Consider the following 19,210-nt stretch of genomic DNA (forward strand, 5'->3'; position numbering starts at 1 on the left):
TAACTGGACCTCTAAACGAATAGATAGATATATGCAGGGCAGATTCCCAAAGACTTACCTTAGGGAAACTTCCATTTCAGAATCTTGGCAGTTGGTTTAGTTATTAAAACTGACATCACCCGCTCTGTTACTCTGAAGTGATTCCTGTTCTATCCAAGGATTTATGGATCTCCTTGCTCAATGGGAAAGCCTCATTCTGGGACTTCCTGCTATTTATACCACTGGGTTCAGTCCACAGTGGCTGTTCCCCATGAAATAAGAGACAGGAAACAACAACATAACATCTCCAAGTATAAATGATTCTTACAATCAAATCTGAAACTCAACCAAACTCCAGATTCACTGGGCTTCTTCCCTGAGCAGAGCTGTTACAGAGCTCCGCAGGAGTTTAATCAGAAATTATTTTTGACCCAGAGAAGGAGGAGTCATTTACTGCTTTTTCATTTGAGGATAGATGTATAGTATAAACATGTGGTCATTCTGGCAACGATGCTAATCTCTTTTAAATTAAATTAGGCTCCCTAACTATTAAACACCACTAAGCACCCTCCTTTTTCCCACGGCCACATTAAAACCTGCACAGCACCCCTGCTCGACATCCCTGGCTTGTTTGTTCACATTCCTCCTGTTTCTATCCAGTTCTCAAGATCTCCAGATCGTGTAGACCATATCATTCTGTCCTGCACCAAGTTCCATGGCCTTATAAATATTAAGAAAGTGGTGAGCTCTAAGAGGAGCCAACCACTGAGAGTGCCTTGAAAAATATCAAGGCAGTCTAAGGCGAGCATAGGGCTGCCCTCTCAGCAGAATCCACCCCTGTATTGAGCTTCCCTTGGTCATTCTCAAGCAAATGTAAGAAGCAGGAGTGTTCTGAAGTCTGAGTTCTTGGACGTGTTTTAGGGACATGCATGGCTACCAAGAGCTTTATGTGTGCTTACAGCATAGGAAATGTGCAGTCATGAACGCACAGCAGCTGTGGCTGCCAGCTCTCACCCTGCACAAGATTGCCTGTCATGATGGGTGTGGTGCATTGCGTTGTGGTGCTCCTGGGGCCCTGCCCCTTCAAGAAGAGCTCTCTGGCTGATGATGGTTGCTGAGATGAGGGGGTTGGTAATCAGGGGACTAACACTGCCTTCAGTGCGATAGCCTCTCATGAAGCCCGATCCTTGTTGAACTCATTGGGTCACAAAACAAAAAAGGCATGAAGAGCTGAAGAGATGACACAGTGGGAGTCTTGAGGATCTGTGTTAGCAAACCCTGCTAAAAGGGGGATACATCGAGGACCTGAATTAGAAGGCCCAGCACTAGGGAGGTAGAGACAGGTAGATCCTGAAAGTTCACTGGCCGGCCAGCCTGTCCAAAATGACCAGCTTCTACTTTAGTCAAAAACTGTGCCTCAAGATATTGAGGTGGAGAGACATAGAGGAAGATGCCCCACAACCTGCTCTGGCTTCCACATGAGTGTGCATGGTTGTGTGCACTTCCATAGTTACATGCATGCAACACACACATACAGAGTCAGAGAGAGAGAGAGAGAGAGGTAGAAAGGGGCTTGGGAGGAAACAGGTATAGGTAACAGTTGGAAAGGGGGACTAAGTGTAATAATACATTATATGCTTATGAAATTTTCAAATAATAAATTTTAAATTTTCAAAAGAAGCAATATACAAGTTTGATGAAGCAATTCTGCATTCGCTTTTTTTTTTAAAAAAAAATATGTGCCACCAACAACAGGGACAAACAATTATAGTGTAATATATGTATCCCCTGTAATTGGCTAAATACGGGGCTGAACACACAACACAAGCCCTGGGGTCTCCCTGCTGACGAGCAATTGTCTACATCGTTGAAGATGGAAATAAATATCCATGAAGCACTTCACGGGCACACCTGTTTGGAAAACCAGTTATTTCTATGGCATTTCTACATTCAAGTCAGCCAGCAGTTCTCATTACAGCAGATTAAAGGTGTGGAGGCAGGCAAGGGGGCTGTTATTTGGACACTGCATGATTTGATGCTATAACCTCCCTCAGCTCCTCTCTATGTGCCGCCTGGGGCCCTTTGGGATGTAGTCTGTAGTTCCTCCTCCTAACACATTGCTATCTTTTTTAACTGTAGGTGCAATCATGTTGACCTATTTATATTTATGGGACATCTGTTACTCTGAAAATCCTTGGTAGGAAAGAATGAATCCTACCTTGTGAGACTGGGCTAAGATTGAGCAAGAACACGCCCTCCCACTATGAGAGGTCTGGCATCTCCCTAAAGAGAAGGCTCTTTTCCGTTAGTTCTGGGATCAGGCAAAGTACAAAGAAGAAAACCCAGTGGCTCTTAGAATGGGAAAAAAAGGGAATTATTTTTCTGTGGGGGCTTGACCCAAGCTTTAGTGAATCCTAAATCAGGTGTGCCAGAGAAGGGTAGACAGGAAATGGCAGAATACAGAGAGTCTGTGTGTGTGGCAACCCAGACCCCGTGAAACACCACCACCCCAAGCACAGAGAAATGGCTCCAGCAGAATGCCATGAAAGCCTTGCTGGTGGACAGACTTCTAGAAAGCAGGCCAGCAGGTGTGTGTTCAATGATCCAGCTAACTCGAGTTCATTAGCTATGGACTTCTAGGCCCTAAGGTGAGTGTGTCTTTATTGACATGAATAAATATTACATTAGCCATTTCTTTACTTTCATTAATCCATAAATAATAACTTCAAGGAAAACTTGATAAGCTGTCAATTCCCTACTTTGGAAAACAGCCCTGAGGATGTGATTATTTGATTAAAGGCTAGAATCTATATTTTAGTCTCAGTGTAGCTTATAGTCTTTAATATCATGTCAAAAGCTATATACATATATATGACATATAATATAATATATGATATATATCATAGAAACAAATCAGAAAGGATTTAAAAGTTGTATGGAGAATTTTTAATATATTTATCTAATAACTGTAGTAACTACCTATTAAAAGTATAGCTTACCAGAATGTATAACGGCTGGGGAAATGCGATAAATGATTTTTAAAAGCACAGTATGATCTCTGTATCTATTGAATTTACTTTTTAAGTGAAAATTTATTCACAGATAAAAGGGCACTAGAAAGAAAGCAACAAATGGCTAATATTAATTCCTGCTCAGTTAGACGGTTAAAATTATATTTGATTTCTTTGCTGTCTTCTGTTTTCAGTTTTTAAAGTGATAAGTAGGTTCTGCTATCTTAATAAGGAAAGTTATTTCTATGTGCCCAGCTTTAAAGACAGAAAACTCTAGAAGAGGCTGGGCATGTGACTCGATGATGGAGCTTGTGAGGCTCTGGGTTCCGCAGCCCTAGAATCAGAAAAACATAATAATAACAAGGCTACAGGGATCTGTTATTATGAAGCTGGGGGGAAGGGGGAACGGGAACAAATAAACCTGAGAGACAAGACCTAGAAGCTACACTACAATTTAAATGGCAATTAGCTGGCATCCAATGTCATTTATTTTTATACATTAGATATGAGTGCAGCTTTCTGTATGTCAAATACACTTCAGTAAAACGGTTTTTAAAAAGAACTCTGATGGAAAAGAGTGATTGGATTCAGGTGGGGAATGCTGTTTTAACGTCTCAATTTATTTTGATGTCACGATGCTTCCTTTATAATGTAAAAGCTCAAATAAAAATAACCCTTTAATGTATTCTGTTGAAGCACTGAATTAAAATTTTAAAGTATAAAATTTTAATGCATAAACAGAGTCAGCATCTAGAGAAAAAATATGAAATTCTTTCCTCTGTAATACAGCGCATCAACCATAAAACAAGACCTGGCCTATCTGGACATAGTACCACAGGAATGAGGGAAAGCCACCAGCAGCTGCAGAGGCAGGCTGCAGGGGAGTGCGTCACTGCAGGCTTGGGCCAGCCCCCCAGGGCTTTAGTTGGGAATCTAGAACTTACTAGATGTCTTCCTCAGTGGCTTGCTGTTCTGGGTGTCAGCTTCCTCACTTGGAAAGGCAGAGGTGATAAAGTGGCCACCATCAAGCTGGGGGAACCCAGTGAGTGATCACACAGAAAGGGGCTTTTAACTCAGCTCATTTTCAAATGTTACTAAATCTTCTTGCCTACTACTGTCTTTCCTACCTTCTAACAGCCAATGCATTCTTTGTGAAGAAAACTTCTCATGGCCCCACTGCTTGGCCTAAGACATCTTAAGACATATGTCAGATCAGTTCTAAGCACTGATCCTGTGAAAATTAATTTCTCTAACTCTGGATTCATTCTAGAATCCTAATCACCCCTGGCCTACGCTTTTAACAAGCTTTTGAAAACAGAGGTATAACCAAGCACAGCGACACACATCTGTAATCCCAGCACTTGAATGGTAGATGCAGGAGGATCAGAAAACTCAAGTCCATCCTTGGCTACTTAGCAAGTTTGAGGCTACTCTGGGCTTCCCAAAAACCTGTCTCAACAAACAGAAGGCAAAAGGAAGCCAAACCAAATCAAACCAAAACAAAAACAAAAACAAAAACAAAAATCAAGCCAGGAAAAGATCAAAGGGTATTGCAGAACAGTGCTTTAAATGATACATGTAAGATTCAATGAAATTTCACAAGGTGAAGACATCCATGTGCCACTATCCGGGTTGAGATACAGGTCCCTGCTTGAGTTCCTGGAAGCAACCTGGTTCCTATCACTCCCATCCAGGTCTGCTCTCATTGTTCAAAGACAAGCAGCCCTCTGCTTTTTAACACCTATGGTTAATTTTCAATTTTTCTTTTATAAGTATACAAATATAATTCTGCATATGAGAGATTTATCCCTGTGCAATAGCATGCCCATTGCTGCTGCCGGATGACATTCTGTTTCATGAACCCAACACAGTTTGCATATCCATCCTAAAAGTCTCTCGGTGGACAGATGCACTCAGTTATCTTGAGTGATTACTAATGAGTGGACTGCTGCGTTGGAGGAGACACATACTTGCATTCATCCTTAACTGCTACTGCCAAACCGCATCCCACAGCAGCCCCATTTCCCTGGAAAGCAATGCCCATAGTCTCTCTCTGTGGGTCTGACCTCCTACAGACTGCACACAAGTGGCAGCATACAGGACGTGTGCTTTTGTATCTGGTTTATTTCACTTAGCACAATCAACTCCTCCATTCACATTGTAGCTTGTGTTTGAATTTATTTCTTTTGCAAGGATGAATAATTTTCCATTGAGTTTATATACCACATATTTGTAAACCATTCCCCCCCACACACCAGTGCTACATCAGTCGCTATCACGAGTTTGAATGCATAAATATGTGAACCTATGCTTTTGATTCTTCTACTACATACTGAGAATTGGAACTGTGGAACTGTGTGGATTTTTTTTTTGTACTTTTCAATGTAGCTGCCATATTGTTTCCTGATTTTAAAGATTGATTTTTATGTGTATGGGTGTTGTGCCTGCTGGTATAGTTGTGCACTATGTGCATGCAATGCCCATGGAGGCCAGAAGAGGGCATTAGATTTCCCCCTAGAACTGGAGTTACAGATGGTTGTGAGCCATCATGAGTGCTGGGAACTGAGCTCAGGTCCTCTGGAAGAACAGCAAGTGCTCTTAACCACTGAGCCATCTCTCCAACCACAGAGAGAAAGATGGGGATGGAGATGGAGAGAGATGATAGAGATGATAAAGAGGATAGGAATAGAGCTGCACCTACACCATCCCTCTTCACTTTAACTGCTGTCTAAGACCATTTCAATGTCCCATCCATCTTTCAGACTTTGTGTGTCCCAGCCCTGCCTGCCCACACAACATGGCCAAGAAAGGACATAAAGACTGGCATGGTGGGAGCTCTGACCAGTTCTGCCACCAGCTCGCACCACCTTAAATATGAAACAAAAGCACTCCAAGGTGTTCTGAAGTTTAATTTTAAAAACCCAACAAGTCAGGTAAGACAGGCAAACCCTTCTCTTTAACTCAGATATTCAGAACATGTTCTTAACACTTGTGGGAATTTGCTGCAGCTAGACTGAGTCACACTGCGCTGCTAGAAATAAAATCCAGCTTGTACCGCTTACTTTGTCATCTCCAGAATCTAAACTTGAATGCTGGGACTCTGCAAGGACACAGAGCTTTAGAGAACCAAAGAAGGATGTTGTTGTTCAAGGAAAAATAAAGGAGTCAGCTACCGTGTTTGTCTCACTCTGCACAGCTCCTCTCCTTTGCCCCCTTCTTCACCAGCAAGGTGTGATCACCATGAGCTCAGATTTTCTTCTAAAATACTTTCTAGGAGAATGAGGGCAGGGTTGACTGGCAGGTTCCAACTGTCACCTTGGGGTGCACCATGGTGCTCACTCTAAAACTGTCCTTCCTCCACATGTCTCCTTGACGATGCCTGAGCATGGTGAGTATCTAGGGTGTTCCTCCATGATGTCGCTTCCTGGGCAGCTGGACATGGTGGGTGGGACCTTATCTCTGGTACTAGTCCTCAGGAGGCCGAAGAAGGAGGATTAGTACTAGCACTCAAGAAGCTGAGGAAGGAAGATAGTTGGGGCCAGCCTGGGCTACATAATGAGTTTCAGGCCTCCCTGATTCCTGTCTCAAAACAAAACAAAACAAAACAAACAAAAAAACAAAAAACAAAAAACAAAAAACAAAAAACAAAACAAAACCCTAGCTGCTTAAAGCATAGACTCTAAAGGATACTAAACCTTTTCCTCCCCAGTCTCTTCTCTTCTTTCACAGCCATCATGGCTGCACCTCAGTGTGTAGGCTACCTCTGCCCGCTCCCGATCTAATCCATCGCCTACCCCACCCCCACTGGCCTTTCTTCCAGAAAATCTCTCAGAAAACCCAATCCCATATTGACATTTGCCTGTCACAGAAACATACTCTCAGAGTGAAATGCAGGACAACCGGGAACCAGTTCTCATTGCTGACATCGATGGCCTCACTGATGGCTTGAAAGGGCCCAATCAGAATTCTTCCCTGAGAGCCATCTTCAAACTCTTTGCTCTTTGTGGGAGCAGTACTCAGAGGAAGCGAGGAAACAAACGTGCCTTAGGGCTGCATTTCCTGGCAAACAACTCTTCTCTAACTTAGAAAGAATTAAGTCAAGAGATAGGGAGAAAAGGGAATGAAAGATAGGGGCAGTACTGTGGATGTGTGGAGCCTGATTCCAAAGGCCAGCATTCACACTTCATGTTTGATGACGTCTGTCAGTGAGTTTCCCTACTTGAACTGTTTTAATCTCTGCTCAAGAGTTATTACTCCTTTCGTAAACATCTTTTCATGGCTTCCATGGACTCCAGCAGAGATCCAAATGCCCTACATTCCAACGTTTTAAGAAAATTAGATTCCTTATACATAGGGTTTAACTTAACAAAGATAGTTTCTTCCAAGACATCGTGACCCTACTCATCCCTGTGCATGCTCTGCCACTTCCGGCTAGTCTCCTTTCTTTCCCCAGTCTCCCTTCTGCTTCCATGTTATATTTTATAAATAATTTTATGTTTAATGAAAAAAATGTAGAATCTGCAATGTTAGAAAATATTTTATATGTATTTCTGAGTTGCTGTGTTCCACTTAAAATTGTCTGCAGTTGTGTCCATTCTTAGCAAAGTATACATCATTCTTTTTATGGCTGAACAAAGGTTCTCTGTGTATCTCCTCCTATCAAGGCTCAGAGAATTGCAGAAGGCAAAGGAGAAAGACTGTAAGAGCCAGAGGACTATGAGGACTTCCATGAGATAGTGTCTTCTGGATGGGACAAGAATGTACTATCTATGACCTCTCTGCGGCTGTGGTTGCCATCACAAGGCCTGTCCCAAATCACAGTGATCTACATTTCTGCATGGGTGGGGGAAGGGCTCACAGGCCCCAACTCTTGGTCAAGGAGTTACAGGAAGTCATTGGATGCTGGAGGAAAATCAATTTTCTTTATGGGTGTGGCCCCTGGTAGGTTTCATGTGCTCCAACATGAGAGGATGGAGGGGAACAAGCCAGGAGGGACTGGAGTGAGGTAGGGAAGGATAGATATAATCAAAAATGCATAAATTGCATAAAATCTCAAAGGAAAATGTAAATGTCATGTCTCTATAGACAGCGTTTTCTTTATCTAATCTCCTGATGCATACCAACATTGATTCTATAACTCGGCCATTAAGAATAGTGTTGTGATAATCTTGGACATGAAAGGACTTCTGTGGTCAGCTGACTTACAGTCCTTTGGGTGTACACCCGGGAGCATATGGCTAGGCCACATGGTAGTTCTACCTTCTGTTTCTGGAGGACCCTCTACAGTGATTTCCATACTGGCTGGATTTGTTCACACCCCCCAGCATGTGCATGGGCTACCTTTATGCAGCATCCCCGCATCCCTGCTTGTGTTGTTAGTTGTTTTCTTTACAGTGAGCATCCTGACTGGAGGAGAGGACATTACAATGGAGTTTTAACTTTCGTTTCCCTGATAGCTAAGGATGCTGAACACAGTTTTTATATTTTCTCTGGCCACCTGAACTTCACTTTATAAAGGCTATATGTTCATTTCCTTAATCTGCTTACTAACTGGCTGTTTGATTTTTTTTCTTAGTTCTGTATATATTCTGGATGATAATCTTCTGTCAGATGAATCTCTGGCAAAAGATTTTTCTCATGCTGTAGGCTGCCTCTTCACTCAATTACATTTTTCCTTGGTTGTGCCAAACATTTTTTTTCATTTTGTGCACTCTAATATTTATATTGAAAATTTTCCAAATTCACTGAGAATTTGCCAAAATGCCCCCACACCCTTCATCTAGACTTATCAATTGCTACACGTATCTTTCTTTTTTTTTCTACTTGTGGAAATAGGTTTTGATACATCATTAATAATTGAACTAGTCACATTCATAAATATCTCAGCATGTATCCATACAGAACAAGCACATTATTTGATATAACCAAAATGCAATGCCATGCTGAGCAAACAGAACATTGGTTTGTTACCAACCACATTATCCACAATTCATATCTCCACAGGTGAGCCAACACTGCCCTTTATAGGTGGAGGTGACCTAGTTTGGTTTCTATTGCTGTGATAAACACCATGATCAAAAACAACTTGGGGAGGAAAGGGACTATTTCAGGCTATAGCTGTAGTCCATCACGAAAGAAAGTCAGATCAGGAACTACGGGCAGGAACCTGGAAGCAGGGATTGAAGAAGCTGTGGAGGAATGCTTGTTTACTGGCTTGTTCACCCTGCTTTCTTATAGAGCCCAGGATCACTAGCCCAGGAGTGGTGCCATCTCCAATAGGCTGCCCCCTCCCCACGTTATCATCAATCTAGAAGATGCTCTACAGAGTAGTCTACAAGCCAGACTGATGGAGGCATTTTCTCAATTGACATTCCCTCTTAATAAGTGTTTTGTGACTGTGCAAAGTTGAGAAGAGAACGAAAGAGCACAGTGGTGGTCTTTGTTTAGGTCTGACTGTCTCTCCCACATGCTTGTGCTGAAATGTATTCACCAGCAATGGTATTAGGAGGTAGCATCCTTGGGAGGTGATTAAATCACACCATCAGAGCCCCTCTTGAATAGGACCAAGATCTTCTTAAGGAGACTGAAGGGAGCTGCCTTGCCTTTTATCTGTGAAGATGGAGAAGATATCATCACTGAAACAAGGAGTAAGCTTTCATTAGAGGCAACCTGTTGGGCTTTGACCTTGGTCTTCTCAGCCCTCAGAACTCTAAGAAAAGATTTCCTGTGGTTTATAAATTACCCAATCTAAGGTATTTTGTTACAGTAGCCTGAGAGGATTGGTATGTTGTGTTGCGTTGCGTGGTGTTTTGCAGTATCCAACCAAAGAATGATGCAGTGTTTTGAGTAGTCCTGTCTCTTTAATCTGCTTTTCTTTGTTTTCCTTTTGCCTTTCCAATATCTTGGCATATTTTGAAGAGTTCAGGTGAATGGTTTTTCAGAATTCCCCCAAAATTGGATTTGTCCGGTTGTTTCCTCATAATTAGATTTAGGTGAGATGTTTTCAGGATCACCCTGAGAAAATAAGATGACCTCTGCGTTCACAAGGCTGTTCTCGGAAGCCTGATGCTGTCTAGCTGTCAAGCCCTCCAGCCCTTTCCTGCTCTCTGTTCTCCACCCTTCAAGTCCTAGCCAACGTATACTATAGATCCTGAGACTGTCTCTCTTTCATTCAACCTACTGTCTGCCTGCCATGCACTTCTCCTCCACTGCTCTCTGCTCACTTGGGTCACCCATACATGTACATTATTTGTAGCCTTAAAATACCACCCCATCCAGGATGCTTTCCTTCATGTGTGTGGACCAGCTTACCCACATACCTGGTTAACTTCCTTTCCTTTGTTCCATGGGTCTTCAAAGTATGGTCCTCAGATCTTTGGGATCTGAAGAGCATTTTGTGCAGCTCATGAATTCAAACTATGTTCATGATAGTGCTCACATGCTGTTCCTTATGCATTACATATCTGTTTCATATTCTGCATGACAAACATGACCAAATGGAAAGTTTGCACTGAGCACTTTTGTTGTTAAAGAATATGCTGGGGTCAATGGAGACCCCAAGGAAGAAGGCGTGTCTGCTTAGATTTTGAGCTGGGTCAGGAACTCTTTTCATGGAGTATCATGGTTAGTGGAAGGAATAATAGGCAATTATTCCTAATTAAAATAGTTATTTATTTGGCAGATATTTTCTCAAAAGTTAGATAAGCTGTCTTATTGAGAAAAACAACTCACATGACCTGGAGAGATGCTCAGGTGGTCTCAGGACCTGACCTCAGATCTTCAGCACACATGTAAACGGGCAGGTGTTGGTGATATACTCCTGCAAGCAGAGAGCTGGAGGATAGGGAGGACAGGACAGAGCTACGAGGATCCCTGGAGCTCACTGGTTAGTTACCCTGTGAGTTCTAGGTTCAATGAGAGACCCTGTCTCAAGAATTAAGGTGCATAGTAATAGAGGAAGATACCTGACTTTTATCCCCCACATACACATGTCCACATGCACACACACACACGCCCACATGTATACATGCACACATGCATACACATATACACGCCCACATGTATAGAACTGCATAAACATGCACATACATGCCTATGTGTACACATGCATACACATATATGCACACACCCACATGTACATATGCATCCACATATGCACACACAAGCACATGCCTACATGTACATTCACAAATATGACATACATGCACATATATTCAAATGCCTACATGTACACACACATACACACATGCACATGTGTCCAGATGTACACACACATACACCACACACATACATGCCCATGCCCACATGTACATATGTACACCACACACTTATACACACACATTCACTCACACATGCATGTGTACATAAGCACACACATGTAGATCAAAAGAAAGGAAGGCAATGAGCAGTCTGTCCCCACTGACAAAATTCCTGCATCAAATAAAAATTAGCATTCTAGAAAAATTGTATCTGCCACCACTGGCTTCACAGCTTCCTGGTATTTGATGTTTTTTCTGATTTAATCAGTGTTGATATTAATGAACATGATTTTAAAATTGGTATAATGAAATGTGTCAACATTGGAAAGATCTGTACCACTCAGCAAATCAATATTTTGTCTAAATGAACAATGGGTATTGTGACAAAAATCATACATAAAATGCATTGAAAGTACAAGATGGCATAATGAATGTTAATGTAATTTTAAAATGTGAATAATGTATTGCTAAGGTTTGTAGGGAATCTTATGAACCGATCACCTACTGAGCTTCAGTAGTACAACCAGAAGTGTTTGCACAGTTATCTGATATCTGAATTGGCTTTCAGGACACTTCTCTCTTTCCCAATTGCACATCTGGGGGAGGGCAGATGTCCCTCACCTACTTCACCTGAACAGTAATCACTCAACACACACACACACACACACACACACTTACATATTCTCTCACAAACTGTGGTTGTGTCTGTCTGTCTGTCTGTCTGTCTGTCTCTGTGTGTTCTTTATTGAGCTATGTCTTACAGACATCAACAACTATGGAGCAATGTCATTCTTCCCAGTAACTCTCTGCTCTGGAAAATACAGGATTTTTCCCCCACAGGAAAGCCTTCTTTGTATCTACCTATAATAGATTTGTTAAACTATTTTAAAGCAAGTGGATGAATAATTCTCTAATTTCAAGTTTTAATTTCTTTTCCATTTATTTGTTGTGAACATAAGTCAGAGGACAACGTGCAGCTGTCAGCTCTCTCCTTGTGCCATGTGGGTCCTGAGCTTCAGAGTCAGGCCACCAGGCTTGGCTGCAAGCGCCTTTGCTTGCTGAGCCAACTCACCATGTCCCAAGTTTTCATTTCTAATGAAGTGAATATTGGTAGTGAAAACTCATGTAAGCAAAAGCTCTTTGTGGTAGTATCACAGGGTCGTAAGATTAAAAGAAGAATGACAAGTCCCATGCTAGACTCTTTAACTTTTGTGAGGGCAGAGCTGATTCTGCTTTGAGCACCGAATATAACTCCTCTATGGAAAGTATTTGATACATGGCCAGTACTTGTTGAAAAGGGAATGAATGAATGACACACTTAACCTGAACTTCACAAGGAATTCCAGACAGAATTAAAAATCTGATTAAAAATAATAACATAGGGTCAGAATCCATGAAGGATGTAAGGGAAGGGGCAAGGAATGGCATTTGGCAAATGGCACAGAGGCTAAGACATAGGCAAAGGAGATAAACGGTTCTGAGTTCAGAAAATTCTGGCTCCCGTCCTTGTTGGCAAAGTTACTTTGGGGAAATGAGCTACTCTGAGCTTTATCCGATGCATTGTGTGAACTGGTGCAAGTGGCTGCCTCTCTGTGCCTCTAGTTCCCTCACAGTAGTCAAATGCTCAGAGCCACGCCATTGCCCATAGCAACCACACATGTGGTAGGGTAACTGAGAAGCTAAAATTGTATCTAATTTTAATTGATTGAAGTAAAACTTTATATTTTAAATTTTCAATATGAGTGAGATGAGAAAATAAAATTTAAGTTTTTTAAAATTTATTCTTTGACAATTTCATACATTGATCATCATCTCCAGTTCCCCTTCCCACTCAAGACACCTCCCAAAATGTCCCCCTTCTACCTCATCCACCTTGGATTCTCTGCCTTTTTTCTTACTTCCTTTCTCCCTTCCTTCCTTCCTTCCTTCCTTCCTTCCTTCCTTCCTCCCTCCCTCCCTCCCTCCATCCCTCCCTCCTTCTCTCTCTCTTTCCTTTTTCTTCTTTCTTTCCTTCCTTCCTTCCTTCCTTCCTTCTTTCCTTCCTCCCTCCCTCCCTCTCCCTCCCTCCCCTCCCTCCTTCTCTCTCTCAATCTCTCTCTGTCTGTCTCTGTCTCTCTCTGTCTGTCTCTGTCTCTCTCTGTCTGTCTCTGTCTCTCTCTCTCTCTGTCTCTCTCTCTCTGTCTCTCTCTCTCTCTCTCTCTCTCTCTCTCTCTCTCTCATTTTGTAACCCATTGAGTCCAGTAAGTGTTGCCTACTCTGGCTCTTATATCCTTTCTGTCCCTTCTACCATGATGTTCCTTGAGCCTTGATAGGTAGGGGTTGGGGAATAGTTGAAACCAGTGTTCCAATTTTGTTAGTTATTCTACAGTTATTTATTTTTAGCTCTTTAACCAGTCATGGGTCTCTGCATTAACTGCTGCTCACTTCAGAAGCTTCTCTGATCAAGGTTAAATCTGTATTAATCTATGGGTATAGACACAAATATGTAGATGGTAGTCTAATAATGTGCTCATTTAGAAAAAACAAGAGTACTTTCTGCTGGATGCTGGTTTCTTGCTCTCGAAATGGATAAGTTCATGAAACCCAGGAAACTGATGCTGGTCCTGGCTGGATGCTACTCTGGACACAAAGCCATCACCATGAAGAACATTGACAATGGCACCTCAGACTGCCCTTACAGCCATGCTCTGGTGGCTGGACTTGACTGCTATCCCCTAAAACTGACAGCTGCCATGGGCAAGAAGAAAATCACCAGGCAATCCAAGGTCAAGTCCTTTGTGAAAGTTTTTAACTACAGCCACCTCACACCCATAAGGTACTCTGTGGATATCCCCTTGGACAAAACTGTTGTCAACAGGATGCATTTAGAGACCCAGCTTTGAAATGCAAAGCCAGGCAGGAGCCCAAGGTCAAGTTTGAGAAGAGATACAAAACAGGGAAGAACAAATAGTTTTTCCAGAAACATCCGCTTTTAGGTACATTTTTGTTTCCATCATTAAAAATTACAAAACAGAGAGAGGGAAAAGAAAAACAACAGTAGTGGTTTCTCCCATAGGGCCAATGATCTCCTCAGTCATGGGGTTTTGATCGGGTTCATGGTATCAGGCGTGAATTCCCCTCTTTGGGAGAGACGATAGATCTGATCAAAGAGTGTTTGGTTACCCCAGTAACCTTCATGCCACCATTATACCACTGGGTACAAGTGGTACCTGGAAGTATGTGTGCAGCATCCAGTCATCACTCAGCAAGGCCATCGACTTTTCTCCCCAGCATCCTGCATTCACCTTCTGGCACTAGGAAAGCTTGCTAGCAGAGAAGTTTGGGGATCAGTTCCGGCTTGATTTTCTCTTTGTCCTACCACAAAAGTGTGCCTATCTTCACCAGTTTGGATGTTACCATGTAGCTATGGTGGGATAAAAGAACAATAGAAGTAACCTTTGTTTTGGGAGTGTCTGGGACCTTAACCACAGTAATTCGGAGAGCATTCCCAGGCCTTGCATCAAGGTTTCCATTTAGTAACCCACATCTTCTGGAGAAAATGTTCACATATGAAAAGAAAATTATTTTTTGTATCAATTCATATATTGAAGTTCTAAGTATGTTTTGGATAACAACTTGGGTAAATTATCTGCTACACTTACTGTATATTTTATTAAAACTAAAATGCTGCTCATGTATTTTCAATGAAAATTAACATCTAAATTGGAGTGTGCTATAGATATATGGTACCTATGACTTTTAATGACTCCATATCAGAAAAAGGAACGAAAGGCCTTGTTAATAATATTTATATTGGTTATATGCTTGCTGGCAAAATAGGTTGTTAAAAATCAGTTGTGTCTATTTCTTTCCCCTTCTTAGTATGGTTATTCAAAATATAAAATTAGACAGATATAACACATAGTCTACCTGGACAATGGTTTATCATATTTCAAGCATCATATAAAATACAAATAAGATTTATATTGTTACTGCTATGTTTCAATGTTCTGCTTGTTACTGTTGTGTGTATGTGTGATATGTGTGCATAGGTGTGGGTGTGTCATAGCATCCATGTGGAGGTCAGAGGGCAACTTTCCAGAGTTAGTTGTCTTCTTCTGCCTATGTATGAGATCCGAGGATTTAACTTGAGCCATCAGATTTGTACAGTGTGCATGTTCACCCACTTGGCCACCTTTCCAGGCCTGGTTTTATTTTATTATTATATAACACATTATAAAGATGTACTATTTGAAGCTCTTGGCATGCATTAAGGGTATGGGTGGCCGGTTGTGGGTGAGTTTGAGGCCAGCATGGACTACACATTTTTTCATAGGAACATCAATATGAACTAACCAGTACCCCCAGAGCTCTTTGGAACTATACCACCAATCAAAGAAAAGACATGGTGGGACTCATGGCTCCAGCTGCATATGTAGCAGAGGATGGTCTGGTCAGTCATCAACGGGAGGAGAGGCCCTTGGTCCTGTGAAGGCTCCATGCCCCAGTATAGGGAATGCCAGGATCAGGAATGGGAGTGGGTGGGTTGGAGAGCAGGGGGAGGGGATAGGGGATTTTCGGAGGGGAAACTAGGAAAGGGGATAACACCTGAAATGTAAATAAAGAAAATATCTTTTTTAAAAAGGGGGGGTGTGTGGGTAACTTTGCATTGGTGAATATAAGGCATTTTGTGTTCATGGGATAATCCCGGTGGGTGATGGGATTGAAAATCCAAGATGGGAGAGTGGGTGGGGGGGTGAGTAATATAAAAGTTTGGACACCTAGGCACAGAAGTTGAGGCTTAATTCTCTTTGTAGCTGAGAGCCGCTGAAGCACATGATCTGAGATGTGTTTTAGAAGGATAACTCTGACAGCCTGTATCCTCAGAAGAGGGGCCGTGGGTTCTGAGAAGAATCCACAGGCATTTGGAGCTCAGTCTGCTGAGCAGGTTGGGTGATCAAGCTGGAAATGCTGTCGGGGGTCACACACGACGTCTCAGTTTGAGTGATGAGTCTGGTTTCACGGGAGGCTTCTAATCCAGCACTGCGGCTAATTCTGAAAGAGCAGTTGCATGAACAGTTTTGAAAAGTGACACTGTCACTGCCTGAAATAAATCACTTTCCACAGTGACTACTGTATGCCAAGATGTGTGTGTGTGTGTTGATGTGTCTAAGCAATCAAGCAAGAACACGGACTTGTTCCCGTTTAGTTCACTTGTTACAACAAACTAAGGGCTCTCGTCACAGCAGAAAACACCATGGTCTCCAAACTCTCATCTATCCTAGTCTCTTTTTGTATTGGTAAGCCCACTCTTCCCAAGAAGATCCAAGACACCGATCAGGCAGACCTGGCCTGTGCGTCAGTGTGACAGAAGACCGTGTATTTTACTTAGCTGTCTTTTATCTTGATTTATAGCTTTTGAACAGTTATGTATGTTGTTTTATAGACCTCCATTTGTGTCATTGTATAGGATTCCATAAATATTAGGAAAGCACGAGACTTTAGTCCCCAATTCTGGGGAAGAGGGAAGCTTAACTGTGGTATGCTGCATGCTACTTAATTCTGTCACAAATACTGAAGCTGAGAGGAATAGGTAAAGCCCCAGTGTGGTAACTTTGATGGCATGTTCTGTCTTAATGTGAGTTTCATAGAACATTTCCCAAGACTTAGAATCTGGAGCCATCCATTGAACCTGAGTGCATATAGCGTATGTGTGTTGGAGTATCAATTAATTATTATAGTCTAACTTTTGCTTCATAAAATGAAAGGAAATGATATTTTGGAGAGACTATGACATTCCTGAAAATATTGTACAGAATGCACTTTAAAATAAAGAATTATAGTGGCCCCTATTGGTTACCCATGCAGGTTCCTCTTGTGGGTGTGGTGTTCTGATGTTCTAGGCTTGTTGAGAGTTGGCTGGTAACCAAAGCTTGTCCCTTTCTCTAAAGCATTGCTCATGGCTGACAGTATTTCATTTCCCCGAAAGGTTACTCTCCACTCCTACTCCATCCTATGGCAGATGAAACACACTCCTCTTCTCTCAAGGTGGGCCATCTGTACAGTGTTATCTTGCACAGTTCCTTGTGGGTGAGAACAAGACTTTTCTTCATCAGAGACCACATCCCTGATGGAATTCTTCCCCTGACCCACCCTGACCCATTCCCTTCTCTGTAGGGCTTTCCTCACAGACATCTGGACACCTGAATCCCTGACTTGGCCTCTGTTTACAAACCTGGCAAGACTATTAGATTTAGTGCGGTGCAAGGATGAAGAGTGGGTCCTACCATCTCTCCATCACACCTATTTCGGCGATTCCGGACTCTGAATTTAAAGCTTCTTCCATTAGGTATAAGGTATGCTGAAGGCCCTGCGGTGTGGAAGGGAGGTCGGTTTCATCATTATCTCTCCACATCATTTCTCACCCCCACACTCCTGCTCCAGGCTTCCCAGTGAAGCTGCTCCTTCATGGATTCAAGTGTAGCCTGGCTCTGATGTCCCCTCATGGGAAGGGTATCCAAATGTTGATTCTTCCTCCTTATGTCTTTTAAATTCCCTAGAGACACTTAGTTTTTATTTCTGTTGCTGGGATAAACTGCCACTCCGCAAAGTAACCAAAGAAAGAACAGATTCATTTGGTGCCCAGCTCCGGGTTTCCATCCTTAGTTGTGGAGAAGTCGGGGCAGCAGGAACTTAAGCAGATAGTCATCTGACATCCATAATCAAGAACAAGGAGCAATGCATCCATGCATGCCGACATGTGCTCGACCCCATTTTGCTACTTCACTCAGCCCAGAGTCCAACCCATTAAATGGGGGTGGTCTTGCCTCACTTCACCCAATTAAGAAGATCCCTCACAGGTGTACCTACAGGTCTTTCTAATCTAGATCTAGACAGTTCATCATTGAGACACCCTTTCCAAGTGATTCTAGATTGTTATAAAGTGAACAAAACTCTCTCTCTCTCTCTCTCTCTCTCTCTCTCTCACACACACACACACACACACACTCACTCACCAGAGTTAAGGGTGGAAGAGAGTGTGCTCAACTGCAGTCACTTTGTGTGATGAGGCTCCTTTTCCATAACTGCTGACGACTCCACTCTCAGCTCCTGTGTGTAGTGGTACCCAGCTTCTGTCTACACAGATCTCCTCATCCAAGGAAGGATACTATCACTATGGTGGGAAGCATTTTTTTTTCTAAGAGCTCTATGTCTCTTCCCTCCAACGCTACATAGTGACTTCCTTCCACATATTTCCCTTCTGTTTCTCTGCTCTGGTCTCTTCGGCTACAGCTCTCTCCCACAGATTTTCCCCAAATATGTATGAAGTGCTTTTCCTCTCAGGTCCGGGTGCATTGCTAGATCACTATTCTTATGTGATTTATTGTGATACAGATGGATCTCTTTTCCAAGGAAGCAAAAGTCTAAAGTCCTGCAACAGTTCTTTCTGAAATCTTTGCTGTCCTTCACTTGATTTTCAGCCTCTCTGATCTAACAGAACCCAGCTCTTGCCACTTCCCTTGCAATACAGCTGGTCTGCATAAAAGCCACGGCTAGTGTCGTAATTTGTGTTTGAATATGGAGTATTTGACTCAGGTCTTGGCTCCGATGCTGAACAGACCTAACATCCTAATCTATGTGGTGATAATAGCAGCTCAGTTTATATTATGCTTGCTAATGCATCAGATACTCTTCCAAATCTCTCCCTGAATCAAGTTGCCTCAATCCCCACACTCTCTGCAATTTAGCTGCAGCTGTCATCTTCATTTTACAGACGTGGAAAACAAGGCACAGAGGAGTCACTATTTCCCAGGGAATGGATGCCGGGTTCTCTGGTGGAATCCAGATAGCAGGCCCTGGATCATCTTCCCTAAGTGACCTCTGACTTAGTTTGTGACCTTCCTGCAAGGTGGCCCTGAAACCGCCAACCATCCACTGGAATTCTCCTTACAATGGCCTACTCCTTTTCCACCTGGGATATCT

General features: G+C 42.4%; 1 pseudogene; it reads left to right on the plus strand.

Annotated features, from left to right (window-relative positions):
- The first annotated feature begins 13,812 nt into the window (after window positions 1–13,812).
- Gm5372 lies at window positions 13,813–17,683 on the plus strand (annotated as a pseudogene).
- The last annotated feature ends 1,527 nt before the right edge of the window (window positions 17,684–19,210 follow it).

The sequence above is a fragment of the Mus musculus genome, chromosome 9 (genome assembly GCF_000001635.26).
Source record: "Mus musculus strain C57BL/6J chromosome 9, GRCm38.p6 C57BL/6J".
Lineage (NCBI taxonomy): Eukaryota > Metazoa > Chordata > Mammalia > Rodentia > Muridae > Mus > Mus musculus.